Below are 19,334 nucleotides of genomic sequence, written 5' to 3'. Positions count from 1 at the left end.
TCTATATACAGGTACAGCCTCTGTCCCTCTATATACAGGTACAGCCTCTGTCCCTCTACATACAGGTACAGCCTCTGTCCCTCTATATACAGGTACAGCCTCTGTCCCTCTGTATACAGGTACAGCCTCTGTCCCTCTGTATACAGGTACAGCCTCTGTCCCTCTGTATACAGGTACAGCCTCTGTCCCTCTGTATACAGGTACAGCCTCTGTCCCTCTACATACAGGTACAGCCTCTGTCCCTCTATATACAGGTACAGCCTCTGTCCCTCTGTATACAGGTACTGCCTCTGTCCCTCTACATACAGGTACAGCCTCTGTCCCTCTATATACAGGTACAGCCTCTGTCCCTCTATATACAGGTACAGCCTCTGTCCCTCTATATACAGGTACAGCCTCTGTCCTTCTATATGCAGGTACAGCCTCTGTCCCTCTATATACAGGTACAGCCTCTGTCCCTCTATATACAGGTACTGCCTCTGTCCCTCTATATACAGGTACTGCCTCTGTCCCTCTATATACAGGTACAGCCTCTGTCCCTCTATATACAGGTATTGCCTCTGTCCCTCTATATACAGGACATGCCTCTGTCCCTCTACATACAGGTACTGCCTCTGTCCTTCTACATACAGGTACTGCCTCTGTCCCTCTACATACAGGTACTGTCTCTGTCCCTCTATATACTGGTGCTGCCTCTGTCCCTCTATATACTGGTGCTGCCTCTGTCCTGCTGTGCACAAGTACTGCCTCTGTCTCACTGCGTACAGGTGATGCCTCTGTCTCACTGCGTACAGGTGATGCCTCTGTCTCACTGTGTACAGGTACTGCCTCTGTCCCACTGCGTACAGGTGCTGTCTCTCTCTGCGTACAGGTGCTGTCTCTCTCTGCGTACAGGTACTGCCTCTGTCCCACTGCGTACAGGTGATGTCTCTGTCCCTCTACATACTGGTGCTGTCTCTGTCATGCTGTGTACAAGTGTTTCCTGCACTTTTTCAAATCGTTGCTATGGGATTTTTGAATGCAACAATCTGATGCAATAACAAAATAGCGTTCATTTATATCAGCCCCTTAACAAAGCAAAAAACAGAACAACGTGCTTCATGGAGTACTAGCAAGAAATAAAACTGCACCCAAGGAGAGAATCGGTTACAGGTAAATAAGTGGGATTGGGATTGATGGGATTGCTCTGAGAGCTGCCATAGACTTGAGGGGCTGAATGGCCTCCTTCTGTGCCATGAGAATGTGAGAATATATTTTAGTCTCTGGATCGGGGCTTAAATTTACAACCTTCTATTCAGAGCTGAGGGTGCAGCCAACCGTAACTGCTGATACTGGTCCTGTCCTTTATTGTTCTTTCGGCTGCCTGGTCTTGACTCATCGTTATTTAATTTCTAACAGCGCTTGATTAAATATTTGCTGAATAAGGCCTCTGTTGCAGATAGCTTCCTCCTGTACTGGAAGCTGCCCAAGGCGCCATACTGAAGTAGGTTCATGACAGTGAGAGATAAATCTCCTCCGACTCGTATCTTGTGTTTGTTGTGCTCTGGCATTCGTCCCACAGTGTCAAACCCATGAAAGCACAGGAAAGCTTTTGAAGTTGCATGTTTACTGCAAGAATATGGAGGCAGCTTCAATGTGACAGAGTCTTGATGTATGAGTCATTGCAGGTTCAAAGTGCTTCTGATCCAACATTTCCAGAGTCTGTTTCCTTGCCTCATGCTTTTATTAGAAAACTTGCTTTTGAGAAAACACTGCCATCACCAGATTGAGAGAATCGGTTACAGGGAAATAAGTGGGAATGGGATTGATGGGATTGCTCTGGGAGCTGCCATAGACTTGAGGGGCTGAATGGCCTCCTTCTATGCCATGAGAATGTGAGAATAGATTTTAGTCTCTGGATCTTATTTTCTTTCTAAATTGCACTCTGCACGGTTAATGCTGAAATGCATTCTGAATTTTTGGCTTTCCTCCCCCACCAAACAATTCCTGTGGAGAAGTTAAGCCCCAATCTGTCAAAATGTTTTATTGTTCTTCCTACTGGAATCTGTTCCAAAATACTTGCTTTTTTAAATAAGATTTGACCACATAGATCTGGACTGACACTCAGTGAAGACATGGAGTGAGATGCCTCTTGCATTTGACTGAAGCAGAGATTATGAATTGCATTGGGATTTCACACACAATTTTAACCTTTCACAGGGAAGTTTTATCTCAAAGATATCGTCATTGAATAGTTGACTGAGTGCAGCTATGTCAGAGACGTCATGTTTTAGTTAAGACAATAAATCAAGGCACCAGTTGGCGTCTTGGCAGATACGTGATACGTGTTATTTTGAAGGAGATCAGAAGACAGTTCACATTACATGTGCCAATAATTAAGCTTCAGCCAACAATTTATTTCATTATTGTTTGTGGGGGTTTGCCGTGCTTTGTAATAGCTTTATTTTTAATTTCTTGCAAGAGGATTTGAGTATGAGCAAAATATCTTCCTACAATTATGTAGGGTCTAGTAAGACCAAACCTGGAGTAGTGTGTACCATTTTGAGAAACTCACATAAAAAACAATATGCTTGCTATGAAGGGAGTTTTATAGAGAGAGTGTAATGAAGATTCACAAGTCTTGTCCTTGGATCTGTCATAGGAGGAGAGATTGGTTAGTCTAGACCAGAGACAAAAGAATAAGAGGTGACCATATCAAAACATATAACATTCTTAGCAAGCTCGATATAGTAGATACATGTAGAGGCTTTTCTGCACACATCCTGCACTAGATCGTGTTCTCCCCACTGACTGAGACATGCAGTGCTTGGTCTCCTGGCTGATAGACAGGGAAATCCTTGGAGATGTTTCTCAGTATGGGGAAAGCTTCTACTGACTTCCCCCCATAACAAAGCTGCAAAATGTTACCAATGCTTTTCATGTCAATCGCTGGAAGGAAAGGTACATTTTGCCTTTATGATTCAATGACTCAATTTATTAAAAAAATAAACTTGCAGCCTGCTTTATGTTCTTTTAAAGTGCTTTGATATTCCCTCTACAATCAGAGGAAGATACACATTTCTTCACTAACTCAATCCACGAGACTATAATCAGGCCACTTCCCAGGGTCCTCCTTCAGATTTTGCCCCCATCCTCCACGTCCCAGATTGAGGAGAGATACCACCCCATGACCTTACTGGGGTCTCTCTCTCACGCAGTGATCCTGGTGCACCATAAAATCTCAGTATAGCCCAGATCACTGAAAGAGGAAGCTGCCCGTCGATGCACAGGTAGGGAGATGAAGGCTCCCACTGGAGTGGGGAGGGACGCAGTTCACCGGGGAATGGGAGATTGGAAGGTTGACGGTTCAGTGATCTCCAAGGGACTCTACTGATCCAATTACCTTCTAACAGAAAACAGAACTAAGGACCAGCAGGTGCTCCTGTAACTCCTGATCCATGGATCAGATGATCCACAATTTGGAGAAGAATCAGAGATCAGCTATTGAATAGCCTTCTTTCACTGGAACCTGTCACATCACCAGACCGACTTGGGTCCTCGAGCATTTTCCAATGCTTTTATAATTTGGACTTTGTGGCTGGTTCCTATATGAATGATGCCAGACATGAACACAGTGGAAATTCGCTGTATATCCATTAACCACATGATGTACCAATGACTGTACACTAAACTCCTCCCATTGAGGTCAACACCACCAAATTTCATCTAGGACAACACCTTCGAGAACAGCAGTGCCTCAAGTAGGCAGTAACCATAATTAAGGACCCCCACCATTCGGGACGTGCCCTCTTCTCATTACTACCATCAGGGAGGAGATACAGGAGCCTGAAGACCCACACTCAACAATCCAGAAACAGCCTCTTCCCCTCCACCATCAGATTTCTGAACTATCCATAGACCCATGAACAGTACCTCATTATTTCTTTTTTTTTGCACTATTTATTTATTTTTGTAGTTTATAGATTTTTATGTCTTGCCCTGTACTACTGCCACAAAACAACAAATTTCACGTCATATGTCAGTGATAATAAATCTGATTCTGATTCAAAGATAGGGTTCAGTATGTGTACATTATTGTGTTAGAACAGTGCAGCACAGGAACTGGCCCTTCAAACCACATGTTGTATGCCATAGAGGGCAGACTTCTGTCCAGTCTGTCTTAAATGGGGGAGGGGGACATAGATGTAGGTTAAATGGTTGTAGGATTAGAGGGCATTAGTGAGAGGTTGGGGTCTAAAACACTGCCCAAGAAGGTGGTGGAGGAAGAAACCCTCACCAGATTTAAAATGATAAACACCTGAGGGGCGGTAACTGAATCTGCACAAACTACACGCATATGGGGAGAATAAAATGGGATTAGTGTCAATAGCTGCTCAAGGGTTGGTGCGGAATCTGTGGCCAAAGGTCTGTAGTCAAAAAGCTCTAGTCTAAATTTTTGAGGCTGAACAATATTCAGATCAATTCGGATCTTAATTCAGCTGTGTTATGATGGTATTTTATGTTTTACAAGTAAATAAATATTAAGAAGCTACATAAAACTTTCATAGTATTTATTTATAGCATCTGTTAACATTTGCAAATTTGTAATTTAGATTTCTGATGTTTTCCAGCTCTGGATACTTAGACTTGAAATCTGCTACACAACCTGGGGGATTAAATCAGAGCATTGCAGGGTGTTTATGTTACTGCACTACTAATCCAGAGACCTAGACTATTGGTCTGGAGTCATAACTACAAAGCCCAGTAAGGCAGCAGTAGATTTAAGTTTGGGCTTTAGGGAAGATTCATTGACCAAGAAGCTAGCCGATGGTTATGAAAAGGCACCTGGTTCACGAATTAGCCTTGGGGAAGGAAAGCTCCTGTTCTAGTTTACATGTAACACCAGAGACAGAGCAGTTTGGTTGTCTCTTAATTGCCTTCTGCAATGGACAAGCTTTTTGCTTAAGAGCAATTTGCAATGGACAATAAATATTGGCCTTGCTTGGGACACCCACGTCCATAGAATCATAGGAAGTTTACCATGCAGAGAGAGGCCACTTGGCCCATCACGCTTGCACTGGTCAAAAATGAGCTGGCCAGGCTGATCCCACCCTACAGCACCTGTCCGTGTCATGGTTCTTCAACAACACATCCTGGTACTGCTTAAGTATGATGAGGGTTTCTGCTTCTACCACTTTTTCAGGCAATGGGTTCCAGACTTCTACAACCCATTTGTAATCCAACTTCTTCGTACCTCCAGGTTTTTGACCCTTTTACTAAGCAAAATAACTCCTTCCTATTTACTCTATGTAGGCCCCTCATATCTCCTCAGCAGCTCCTCTGTTCCAAAGAAAGCAATGCTACCTTATCCAATTTTCCCTCATAGCTATAATTTTCCAGTCCAACTGCTTCATAAATCTCATTTACACACTCTTTAACACAATCACATCTTCCCAGAGATGGACACATGATTCAGGCTGTGGACTATATAGTGCAGTGTACCGTTCTTGCATAACATCCCTGTGCTAACTTCCTTGTGCCTCAACTAAGAAAGGTAAGTATCGCACATATATTTTTATAACCTTATTGGGGCAGGCGCGGTAGTGTAGCGGTTAGCATAACACTATTACAGCGCCAGCGAACCGAGTTCAATTCCAGCCGCTGTCTATAAGGAATTTGTACGTTCTCCCCGTGACTGCATGGGTTTCCTCCCACATTTCAAAGATGTATGGGTTAGGAGGTTGTGGGCATGCTATGTTGGCGCCGGAAGTGTGGCAACACTTGTGGGCTGCCCCCAGACCATTTCTATGCAAAAGGTGCATTTCACCGTGTGTTTCGATGTACATGTGACTAATAAAGAAACCTTATCTTATTGACCTGTTCTGCAACCTCTAAGGATCTGGGGACAAATACAAAGGTTCCTCTACTCTGCCACACCACACACAATACTCCCATTTATTATACATTCCCTTGCCTTGTAACACCTTCCCAAATGCACTATCTCACACTTTGCTGGGCTAAAGGCCATTTGCCAGTTCTCCGGTCAGCTGCCCAGACCATCTCTATCTTCCTTCACTCTAAAGCTTCCCTCACTGTCAGCCACATGACTAATTTTTGTATCACAACAAACTTCTTACGTCTAGATTTATATCACTAATAAATATTACAGAAAACAAGTAACTCTGTACTGAGCCTCTGTGGCTGGAACCCCACTGATAACAGCCTTCCAATCACCAAAAGCACTCATCAACATTTACATATTTCTCATATTTTTTTTTCAACGTAGAAAGGCCTAGCAGTGGCACAGCTGGTAGAGCTGCCACCTCATAGCTCCAGTGACCCGGGTTCAATCCCGACCTCCGGTGCTATCTGTGTGGTGTTTGCACATTCTCCTGTGTGGGTCTCCCCTGAGCGCTCTGTTTTCCTCCCGCATCTCAAAGAGAGGTGGGTTGGTAAGTTAGTTGGCCCTTATGTGTAGGTGAGTGGTAGAAGCTGGGGTCTTGCACTGTACTGCTGCCACAAAACAACAAATTTCACGACATATGTCAGTGATAATAAACCTGGTTCTGATTCTGATTCTGGAGAGAATAGGTTGCAGGGAAATTAGTGGAGGAATGAGATTGGTCTGTGAGATGGCAGAGACTCAATGGGCAAAAATGGCCTTCTATGTTGTAACGAAATATGGAAATAAGGAGGGCATTTGGATTATTGACTCTTTGCCAGCACTTAGAACGTTCCCACCAGTTTCATTGCCCACACTTTTCCCTTTGCTTCCTGCCACTCAGCCAATGTTGGATCAAGTTTGTCACTCTGCCTTGGATCTCATGTGAGACCTTGTCAAAATCCATGTCAACTACATCAAATGCACCAATTTTATTGACCCTTCTTGTCATTTCCTCTAAAGATTTAATCAAATTAGTCAGACACAATACTCCTTTAACAAATCCACGCTCGCTATCCCTGGTTAATCTGAGTGAATCAAAAATGAATATATTATCCTCCCAGGATTGATGGGAGTGATCCATTAGAAAACTATTGTGGGTTTGTGAGTGGCACTCTTGCCTCTGAACTGGAAGGCTGTAAAGTCAGAGATCTTGAGCACCCAGAATCTCGGTGAATGTTGCACCGTCAGAGGACCACCTTTTGAAAGAGATGAACTGATGCCTGCTCTAGTTTCTGTCTTTAATGTCAAAAACCCCATGATGCATCTTCCAAGAAGAGCAAGGCAGTTCATCCCAGTCTACTGACCAGAGTTTATCCCTGATTGTAAGTCTGATTGGGTGTATTTGGACATTTACCCCCACGTCATCTTCCCTTCTTGTTTTCTACCTCCATCAGTCACCCAACACATCCATTCCATGCCCAAGCACCCTCTTTGTAACCTAAAGGGATGATGCTCAGAGCATCTTTCCCATTGCCAGTGATTCTATTTGGTTTTATAAACCATAAAACAGAAGCATCTGAAGAGTTTTTAAGCCTCCTGTGTTACTTACAGCAGTATTCTGGACTCTGGACAAGTTTATGATTAAGATTAAGATATCTTTATTAGTCACATGTACATCGAAACACACAGTGAAATGTACCATTTGCGTAGAGTGTTCTGGGGGCAGCCCACAAGTGTCACCACGCTTCCGGCGTCAACATAGCATGCCCACAACTTCCTAACCCGTACGTCTTTGGAATGTGGGAGGAAACCGGAGCACCCAGAGGAAACCCACGCAGACACAGAGAGAACGTACAAACTCCTTACAGACAGCGGCCGGAATTGAACCCGGATCGCTGGTGCTGTAAAGCATTACGCTAACCGCTGCACTATCATGCCTGCATAACCAGTAGTGGCTTTGGAGTGCTGCCAGTCTTAGCAGTAAGAAGAAATAGTGTAAGTTTGATATGGGACAGAAGGGTTTTGCCCTTGTAACATTGATGATGACAAGTTTGTTTTTATTGCCACCTACTGGTTTAGCAGTACAGCTTCCACTGTCCTGAGTCTGCTTCTCCAGGACATTTAATTCAATTTATCGTGCAAGGATACCCCAAGGTCTCAAATGTGTGGTCAAGTAATAAACCTCCTGTATATTAAACAACAGTAAAAGAAATCATGACATTAAGAACCATGCACTGTTGAAAGCTTTATTTTGTTGAAAAATATATACCTACTATTTCTCCAACCCAATCACTTAATTGAACCCAAGTGGCATGTACTGTTGGAAAAGGCTCAGCATTTTTATCTTATGGGATTTCGTATTGAGACAACCTCAATTCCTCTTGAGCCATGGGATGTTCATAGCACTTAGTAATATGAATTGACAGGACCTGAAGCACATGGGCCATTCTGGCATTCCTTGCCCATCCACAGTTGCCCTGAAAAGATGATGATGGGCTTCTTTTTAAGAAATGATTGTTTGCACAGTTGACTGGTTCACTTGGTAACTTCAAGAGATACGCTGGTCAGCTATAGAGTCGCACAGCATGGAAACAAGCCTCTTGGCCCACTGAGTCCATGCCGACCCATTTACACTGATCCTATCTTCCCCACGTTCCCATCAACTCTCACAAGAGCAACAAACAATCTGCCGGAAGAACTCAGCAGGTCAGGCAGCAGCTGTGGGAGGAAAGAAGTTGTCGACGTTCCACGTTGAAACCCAGCATCAGGACTGAGAGTGGCGGGGGCGAGGTGGCCGGTATAAAGAGGAGAAGGAGAGTGGCAAGAAAGGATTCTGAGGCAATTGGTGGACTGAGGAGGGGGTGTGAGATGACGGGCAGGTAGTACCAGGTAGGGGAGGGGAGCAGGGGCGGAGTTGGGAGACAGTGGCAGGTGAATGATAGATGGAGGCAGACAGAGAGAGAGAGAGAGAGGGGGGAGAAAGGGGAAAAAAACAGATGGAGCAAGGTGAGGGGTTTCTCTCGCAACTCCCTACCACTCACATATACAACGGTCAATACTAACCCACACACCTCTAGCAGGCAGGAGGAAACTGGAGCACCCAGAGGAAACCCATGCAGTCACAGGGAGAATGTGCAAACTCCACACAGACAGCACCCAAGTCCAGGATTGAACCTGGGTCTCTGGAGCTGTGAGGCAGCGGCTCTGCTGGCTGTGCCACTGTGCTGTCTGAACTACACAGGTGGAGCTGGAAACATGTAGGCCAGACCTACCCCAGCTCAGAATAAATTGCCAACCTCACTCCGTGGTAAGGACGATCACTTTGGGAGTGCCAGAGTGATGCAGCCATATTCTTCCTCCGAAGCTGTTGTCAACACTTTTGTGACTCTGTATGAAGTGTGTTCAATGTTCGCTCGGGTTTGCTTAAGATACCTGTGCTCCCTTTCTCACGACTGACATCCGTCATCTTAATGAGGACAAAATGTAAATTTGGAAAGTTATATTTTCTCAAGAGCTAAAATTATCATGTTACCATGGGAACGGAATGTTGGTGGCTGGCAGCATTTATTTCAAATCGGTTTGGGAGGTATTGTTGAAGATTTTCAAAAATGCAATGGAGCAGGTAAGATTGGATTGATGGCAGACCATGAGAGGAGACCAGGCAATTTTAAGAGCTTAACTTAGTCATAAAAAAAGTTGCTGTAATGCACAGGCAGTGAGTTATTGTGGAAATGGATAACCTCAAGTTGAATGAATTAAAGGTGAAGTGATAGAAACAGTACTTGGATGGTGTTATTTTAATTCATTTATGGGATGTGGGCATTACTCTTGAGACCAACATTTAATGGGTAGGCACGGTAGTGTAGCAGTTAGCATAACGCTTCACAGTGCTGGCAACCTGGGTTCAATTCCCCCCGCTGTCTGTAAGGAGTTTGTACATTCTCCCCGTGTCTGCATGGGTTTTCTCCCACATTCCAAAGACATACAGGTTAGGAAGTTGTGGGCACGCTATGTTGGCGCCAGAAGCGTGGCGACACTTGTGGGCTGCCCCCAGCACATTCTATGCAAAAGATGCACTTCACTGTGTGCTTTGATGTACATGTGACTAATAAAGATATCTTAAAGATATCTTAATGCTTTTCCCAAATTGCCCTGGAGAAAGTGTTGGTGAGCTGTCTGCTGCATAGATTCCAAAGTTGGCAGGGGTTTTCCAGGGTTGAGCAGGGGTTTTCCAGGGTTTTGACCCAGTGGCAATGAAAGGATGGCAACATAATTCCAAGCCAAGGATGAACTGTGATTTGGATGGGAACTTGCAACTGATTGCATTCCCAAGTAACTAGCCCAACTGTCCTACTAGATGGTAGACTTTGCATACTATTATGAAAGCCTTTTCAATTGCTGATATAAATTTTGTGGCTGGTCCACACTACACGTGCAGTTCATCGGTGATGTTGTGAGTTAATGTTTCAGATAGAAGGTTGGGTGTCAGTGAGGCAGATTGTTTTGTCCTGGGGTATTGAGCTTGGTATTGGTATTGGTTTATTATTGTCACTTGTACCGAGGTACAGTGAAAAACTTGTCTTGCATACCGATCGTACAGGTCAATTCATTACACAGTGCAGTTACATTGAGTTAGTACAGAGTGCATTGAGGTAGTACAGGTAAAAACAATAACAGTACAATAAAGTGTCACAGCTACAGAGAAAGTGCAGTGCAATAAGGTGCAAGGTCAGAGCTTCACTCATTCAAGGAAGTCGAAAATATTCCATCACACTGCTGGCTTATTCTTTGTAGAAGATGGGTCGGCTTTGTGGAGTTGTGAGGTGAATCACTTTCCAAAGGACACCCAATATCTGACCTACTCTTTTGTAGCTAGTTGAGTTAAGTTTCTGTTAAGTGATGACCCCCCCCCCCCCCCACAGGATGTTGAGGATACAGATCTTGACAGTGATAATGCTGCAGAATGCCAAGAGGAGACGAATAGATTCCCTCCTGTTGGAAATGGTCACTGCCTGACACCGGTGTAACCGAGCATTACTTGTTGCTTGTCAGTTATGCATGAATGTTGTGCAGAACTACATGAGTGCAAGGAGCAACTGCTCCAAATTCTCGGGAGCTCCAAATAGAATTGAACACAGAGCAATCACCAACAAATACCCTCACTTCTGACCTTACAATGAAGGGTAGGTCATAAGAACATAAGAAGTAGGAGTAGGAGTGGACCATAGTCTGGTGTTGCCCCCTCTCTTCCACCCCCTCAACCTCTACATTCAACTGATCGCTTTCTGCAATTTCCACTACCTTCAAAGAGATTCCGCCACCAGACACATCTTCCTTCTCCTCCCCTTTCAGAATTTTGCATAAACCATTCCCTTCGCTACACCCTGGTCCACTCTTCCATTCCCACCAACCACTGAGCATGTCCTCCTGCTCTGCATTTCACAACTCCTGCATTCTTTCATCTTTTGTCTATGTTCTCACTCTCTAACTGCTCCCATTCAGTCATCGACAAGATAACCTTGTTTACTCCTTATCCCCACAGTCACCTCAGTTTTGCCCTATCAGGGCCACCCTCTGCCCTCTCTGCAACTTAACAGGTTCCGTTTGTCTCTTTCCCGGTTCTGACGAAAGGTCTTCAACCTGAAACATTGACTCTGTTCCTCTTCCCACAGATGCAGCCTGACCTGCTGAGTATTTGCAGCATTTTGTGTTTTTATTTTAAGTTTCTGGCATCTGCAGTTTATTTTAACTTTCATATGCAAATAATTTCTTTGGCAGCAATGCGCACATTCTTCAAGCAACACTTACAAGCATGACTGGCAGAGAACATGTTTTGCCATTCAAGATGTTTCGTGGCCCACCAAAATTCTGAGGGGGCCTTTCAAGCATAAATTAATAAACAAGCAAAGCAAATAGATACTGATCTTTGCCAGTAGGAAATAGGGCGTTTGAGGATGGCCGATATCCTGGTTCATGGGGAGAAAAGGTAGTGGGATTACCAAACAATCTGCTGGAGGAACTCAGCGGGTCGAGCAGCATCTGTGGGAGGAAAGGAATTGTCGGCATTTCGGGTCAAAACCCTGCATCAGGAAACGTCGACAATTCCTTTCCTCCCGCAGATGTTGCTCGACCCGCTGAGTTCCTCCAGCAGATTGTTTGTTGCTCCAGATTCCAGCATCTGCAGTCTTTTGTGTCTTTAATGGGATTACCTTTACTTTTGGATGAATGGATTTCGGCATGAAACAGACAGCAGCATGAAGAATAGGGGAAAGATTTTTGCGTTGATTTAAGCTTCCAATTCAATTCCGGTGGAAAGATATATTCAGACACCAGGAAGTGAAGCCCAAGTCACAAAAGCACAAAAATTACTGTTGGTGATGGTTATAAATCACCAGTTGATGACATTACTATTCACAGTTTAGCCTGTTTTTCTGATAAATGGTCAAAAATAGCATGTAAGTTCTCTGCTGAATAAGACTGCTTAGATCACGTGACGGTCATCATATGGCGGAGAAGTAGAAAAGCAAACAAGAACTCAGTGGTCTGCCTCCAATCCCACCAACAATGCCGGACATTTACTACAAGAAGTTTGGCCCTTTTCCCAGCCCATTGATAAGTTCCGCAAAGCAGTGATTATGATGGCATGACTGTAATGGGAATAAGGAGATAGGTATTCATGAGCGAAACATAGATAATAAGACATTGATATTGGTTTATTATTGTCACTTCTACCGAGGTACCTGTCTTGCATACCGTTCGTACAGATCAATTCATTACACAGTGCATTGAGGTTGTACAGAGTGCATTGAGGTAGTACAGGGTAAAAACAATAACAGAATACTGAGTGAAGTGTACATTATTAGTAATAGTTAGTGACATAGAATTTAAATTTAAAAGTGTAGAATGATTATAGTAAAAGTAATGAGTAGATCTGCAGAGAGCAGCTTGCAATGAGTTGCCACACTCTGGCACCATCTTGCAGAAATAATGAGAAACTGAAGCAGGATTTGACCATTCAGCCTCTTGATATGACACTAGTAACTAGAGAACCCTGAAGTTGTCAAACTCAGATGCCAGTGATACTTCTGAATTTCTGAAGCTGGAGTAATGTCAAATGTTCTGTTGTTGGAGGAAAATGCTCTCTTGTAGCACTTTCGAGACTGAATCTGGAGGTATATCTATAACAACATGGGGGTACTAACATGGTAGTGCCATCAGAAACAATATCTCTGATTGACTTCAGGAGTACAAGCATTTACCTCTATTGCTTCTGAAGACAACAGTCTGCAGGGAATGATGAAGTGTGAGACCTCATTCTGTGTCTGCAGGCAGGGGTCTAGCCACAGAGATGATATCACTGTCTTTTACCTGTGACTATAAACTCCTAATGAGGCCAAGCATGCATTTTCAGAGGCCAGAGTAATTTCTACCAAACTTTTCTTCTTCTGATGGTGACAACATACTTGACAATTCTGCTTCCTGAGTAGGTGCTGGGAAATAATAGCCAGCAATAGTCGTATTCTTAATAGTCGGCTTATTTTGATACACTTGCAGAGCTTAAGAGGCGTATTGAGGTCAATGGAATGAATTTCAGAGGAAGAATATGCACTGATGCTATTATGTAGTGTTTAGCACTTCAACCAGGAATGAATTTCAAGACAGTTGAATTTGGGGCTGTGGTTCCTATAGTTCTTCACCAGCAGGGCTCCCTCATGTCAATTGTGTTGAGGTTGATGCCATAATTAGTTCCATTATCATAAAGCCGTGTGACTACCAGACACATGGCTTGATGATAAAATACATCAAGACCCACCCACTTCATCCTCTACTATCCTGGCTTAATAATAATGGAATTAATTATTGCATCAACCTCAACACGATTGACATGAAGGGGCCCTGCTGGTGAAGGAACCACAGACCCAAAATCAACTGCCTTGAAATTCATTCCTGGTTGAGGTGCTAACTGGCCCTACATAGTGGCATTATGTCTTTGCAATGCAGTTCTGTCACTATAGCCTGACAATAATAAGCAATGAGCTGAAGATATTTCACTCCTGAGCAGTGCTTTATAACACTCTATTAATGCCAGTGCAATGTTATAGTTGCATCCTATAACTACTGAAAGATCTAAATCATTTCCTAATGGACAGAAATGAGCCCCGGCAGTACGCTTTTCCAACAGCTCTAAGTGAACATTGATTTAGTGTGCCACAGTGTGACCTTTCAAATCAATTACATTTGGCAACAGAACCATAATAACTCGTGAGAGTAAAGGTCAAAGTGTTCATTAGACTGGGCTATAAGTTATATTGTTTGGATAATAGTCCCTTGATCCTATTTTGATGGTAGAGTCAATTTCTCACAATTAAATTGTTTATAATTTATGCGCATAGTAAAAGCACAATCTGTGCCATATAGAGTTGTTATGGAGTGCTTGTAACATTTGGTGACAGTCCACGGGTGTGTCGAGCATATGCTGCACTTGTAAATAGCCTTTTAGAAGATGCTGAAGATAGAAAGATTACTTGTAACTATTACTTTTACATTAAAACATATGTTAGATATGAAAATCAGGCAAAGATGTTATTATAGTGATGCAGGCAATAGGAATGACAATGGCTAGAAAGCCCACTTGTTCCCTAAGCAGAAGAAGAAATTGGGGAAAGATTTCTGAATTTCAAAGAGGCTGCAGCCCTGCTCAAGTAGACAGACGTTATTTTAGCTGTCAAGTCAAGGCGAGTTTATTGTTATGTGCATAAGTACGGTGAGGCACAGAGACAATGAAAACCTTGCTTGCAGCAGCATCACATGCATACAGGTACAAAGAACACATAGAATATAAATTACACACAAATTATACCGATGTGAAAAAAGACTGCAAAAGCAAGACCTTAGTGCAAAACAAAAACAAAGATGCAATCAGAGACAAGTCCATGGTAGTGCAAAAGGTGCTTGGCAGTGTTCTGTTGCTGAGGTAGGATTAGGGTTGTGCAGGTCAGTTCAAGAACCTGATGGTTGCAGGAAAGTAGCTGTTGCTAAACCTGGAGGCATGGGATTTCAGGCTTCTGTACCTTCTGTGAGAAGAGGTCTTGACACTGGGGGTTGACTGTGGAGATTCATGGTAGAATGTATCTACTAAATTCCTACCTCACGTATAGGGAAGCAAACCAGAGGTCAGAATTTGGGCCAGCAACAATCATTATGTTCACCTGTATAACAGCTCAGACTTAGTGGGCTCTTGAACAGAGATCTGATATCAAGAACCCAATCCAGCAGACGCCCCCTGCAGGTTAGCTGTGTGTGAGAAGGCCAAGCAACTGTGTGACTGTTCAAATAGTTGAAGAATTTTCACAGAGATACACAGTCTCTAAACCAGGAGTAATAAAGCTGTGTTTGATAAATTGGATTTTAACCATGTATTCTAAAATAACTGAGAAAGACCAACATGATTAGAAAGAAACAAAATAAACAGACCAATAATGTAAAAGATAAATCAATTCTTAGAAATTCTTCAGCAATTTCTGAAACTTCTTCATTAACTTCTGAAAAAGACAACATTTGATCAGTTGTACATCAAGGAGCACAGTTAAAACTGAAGTCAATGGGAAGTAGCTCAAAGTAAAACAGCAAAGATGGCTCAACCAAGGCTAACAAAGGGAATTAGGGAGAGTATTAGATCGAAGGAGTAGACGTGTATCTTAGTATAAAAAAGCAGTAAATCTGAGGAGTGGAAACAGTTTCGAACTCAGCAAAGTAGAACCAAAGGATTAGTTACGAGAGGAAAATAGAGTTTAAGAGTAAGCTTGCAGGGAACGTAAAAACTAACTGTAAAAGCTTCTATTGATATATGAAGAGAAAACTATTAGTAAAAGGCAAATGAAGCAGGGAGATATTCCCTTGCTTCTATATAATGGAGAACAAGAAAACGATAGACCAATTGAACAAATACTTTGGTTCTGTCTTCACAAAGGAGAACACAAATAACCTCCCCCAGAAATTTTAGAGAACCTGGGGTCTAGTGTGAGGTAGGAGCTGAAGGAAATCAGTATTAGTAGGGAATTGGTGTTAGGGAAACTGATAGAATCAAAGGCTAGTAAATCCCCAGGGCCCCGATAGTCTGCATCCCAGAGTACTTAAGGAAGTGTCCCTAGAAATAATGGATGCATTGGTGATCATTCTTTGGATTCTGGATCAATTTCTATGGATTGGAATGTAGTTCATGTAACCCTGTGTTTAACAGGGATGGAGAGAAAAAATGGAATTAAAGACCATCAGTTTAACATCATTGGTGGGGAAGATGCCTGAGTCCATTATTAAAGTTTGTAAGAGAACCCACGGAAAACAGGGACAGGATCAATCCCAGTCAACTTGGGTTTATGAAAAGGAAATCACGTTTAACAAGTTTACTGGAATTTTTTGAGGATGCAACTAGTGGAGTGGATAAGGGAGAATCAGTGGATGTGGTATATTTGGACTCCCAGAGGATTTCAACAAGGTCCCACATAAGAGATTAGTGAGCAAAATTAGAGCACATGGGATTGGGAATAATATACTAACATTGTTGGCGGACAGAAAACAAAGAGTAGGAATAAACAGATCCTTTTCCAAGTGGCAGGCAGTCATTAGCTGAGTACTGGAGGGTTAAGTGCTTGGGCTATTCACAATATGTATTAATGATTCAGATGAAGGAATTAAATGTAAAATCTCCAAGTGTGCAGGCAATACAATGCTGGGTGGGAGAGTGAGCTTGTGTGGAGGATGCAGAGAGGTTCCAGTGTGATTTGGACAGGTTGAGTGGGTGATAATGCACAGCAGATGGGGCATACTGTGGATAAATATGAGATTATCCACTTTGGTGGCAAACCAGGAAGGCAGATTATTATCTAAACAGCAACAGATTGGGAAGGGGAGAGTCATAGATTCATAGAGCGAAACTGCATGGAAACAGACCCTCCGGCTCAACTCCTCCATGCCAACCAAGTTGCCTAACTGAGCTAGTCTCATTTGCCTGCGTTTGACATATCCCTCTAAACCTTTCCTATCCACGTACCTATCCTAGTGTCTTTTAAATATCGTAATCGTACCTGCCTCTACCACTTCCTCTGGCAGCTTGTTCCACATACCCACCACCCTCTGTGAGTAAAAGTTGCCTCTCAGGTCCCTTTATAATTTTCCCCTCTCACTGTAAACCTATGCCCTCTAGTTTAGGACTCCCCTATCCTAGGGAAAAGAGTTTGGCCATTCACCTTATCTACAATTCTTATGATTTATAAACCTCTGTGAGGTCACCCCTCAGCCTCCTACACTCCAGGAATAAAAGTCCCAGCCTGCCCAACCTCTCCTTATAACCTAAGCACTCCAGTTCTGGTAACGTCCTCAGATCGCTTCGTCCACCGTAACAGCCGGGATCTCCCAGTGGCCAGCCATTTTAATTCCACTTCCCATTCCCACACTGCCATGTCTGTCCACGGCCTCCTTTGCCTCTTCCGCCTCTCACCTCCCAGCTTCTCACATCACTCCCACTCCCCCCCCTCCTCCATCTGGACTCACCTATCACCCACCAGCTTGTGCTCCATCCCCTCCCCCCACGCTTTTATTCTGGCTTCTGCCCTCTTCCTTTACAGTCCTGATGAAGGGTCTCAGCCGAAATCTTGACTGTTCATTTCCCTCTGTAGATGCCGCCTGACCTGCTGAGATCCTCCAGCATTTTGTGTGTGTTGCTCTAGATTTCCAGCACCTGCAGTCTCTTTTGTGTCAACATCCTTGTAGATCTTTTTTTGCACCCTCTCCAGTTTAATGACATCCTTTCTATAGCAGAGTGAGCAGAACTGCACACAGTACTCCACACAGAGGTGCAACGAGACCTGGTTGTCTTTACACACCAATCACTGAAAGTCAGTGTGCAGGTGCAACAGGCCATTAAGTGGGTAAATGGTGTGTTGGCCTTGAGAGGAATTAAGTACACGAGCAGGGATGTCTTACAACAATTGTACAGGACCTTAGTGAGACCACACCTTGGGTAATGTGTGCAATTTTGACCCCCTTATCTGAAGAAGGATGTTCTTGCTGTGGAGGGAGTGCAGTGAAGTTCACTCAACTGTTACCTAGGGTGGCAGCACTGTCGTGTGATGAACACTACCTCATTATTCCCTTTTGTTTACACTATTTATTTATTTCTATGACTTATAGATTTTTATGTCTTTGCACTGTACTGCTGCCGCAAAACAACACATTTCACGTCATATGTCAGTGATAATAAATCTGATTCTGATTTTGATTCTGAAGGTTGGGATGATTGGGCTTACATCTGCTTTAGAAGAACGAGAGGGCACCTCATTGAAAATCCTCACAGACTGGACGAAGGGTAGGATGTTCTCCATGGTGGAGAAGTCCAGAACTAGGGGTCACAGCTTAGGAAAACTGGGTAAAACATTTAGTACTGAGATGGAGAGAATTCTCTACCACAGAAGGCAACTGAGGCCAAATCATTAAACAATCAAGGAGCCAGATGTAGTTCTAAAGGCTACAGAGATTGGGGGATATAGGGAGAAAGCAGGAACAGGGGACTGAATGTGGATCATCAGACATAATCATAATGAATGTCTAGCAGGCTCAAAGGGCTGAATGGTCTACTTCTACCCTTATATTCTATGTTTCTAAATCTCCCTACTGGCCAGTGCTATAGCTCATACAAATGAAGGTGGTTCTGATTGTTATATGTCAACAATCTCAGCCGGAGTTCCTCAGGGCAGCGTCTCAACCCCAATCACCTTCATTCATAAAGTAAGAACTGCAGATGTTCACTGATGATTGCACGTTGTTCAATTCCATTTGCAAATCTTCAGCAAATGAAGCAGTTCATGTCCACTTTCAGTGAGACCTACACAACATTCAGGCATGGCGGTTAATGGGGAAATAACATGTGCGCCAACAAAAGAGAATCTAATCTTTCAATGGCACTACTATCGCCAACTCCCTCACCAACAACATCCTGAGGGACACCACTGAGCAGAAGCTCAGTGCTCCTGCTTGGGCAGCACAGTAGTGGGGGGTTTAATTCCTGCCGCTGTCTGTAAGGAGTTTGTACGTTTTCCCCGTGTGTCTGCGTGGGTTTCCTCCTGGTGCTCCGGTTTCCTCCCACATTCCAAAGACGTACGGGTTAGGAAGTTGTGGGCATGCTATGTTGGCGCCGGAAGAGCGGCGACACTTGCCGGCTGCCTCCAGCACATTCTCAGTAATGCAAAAAGACGCATTTCATTGTGTGTTTCAATGTACATGTCACTAATAAATAAATATCTTATATCTTATCTCATCTGGAGAAGCCACATAAATACCTTGGCTACAAGAGTGGTTCAGAAGTTGGTTATTCAATGATAAATTTCTTACCTTCTGACACTCCAAAGCTTCCCACCATCTACAAGCCATGTCAGGAGTGTGATGGAATACTGTCCACTTAAGATATCTTTATTAG

The 19,334-nt window shown here is 43.4% G+C and overlaps 1 protein-coding gene across 6 annotated transcripts in view; it reads left to right on the top strand.

The window, feature by feature from the left end:
• Nucleotides 1-19,334, top strand: part of LOC127571521 (caM kinase-like vesicle-associated protein) — a 139,817-nt gene that overhangs the window by 94,799 nt on the left and 25,684 nt on the right. The window lies entirely within an intron of this gene.

Source organism: Pristis pectinata, chromosome 6 (genome assembly GCF_009764475.1).
Source record: "Pristis pectinata isolate sPriPec2 chromosome 6, sPriPec2.1.pri, whole genome shotgun sequence".
NCBI lineage: Eukaryota > Metazoa > Chordata > Chondrichthyes > Rhinopristiformes > Pristidae > Pristis > Pristis pectinata.
This window is presented reverse-complemented; position numbering and strand designations above follow the sequence as displayed.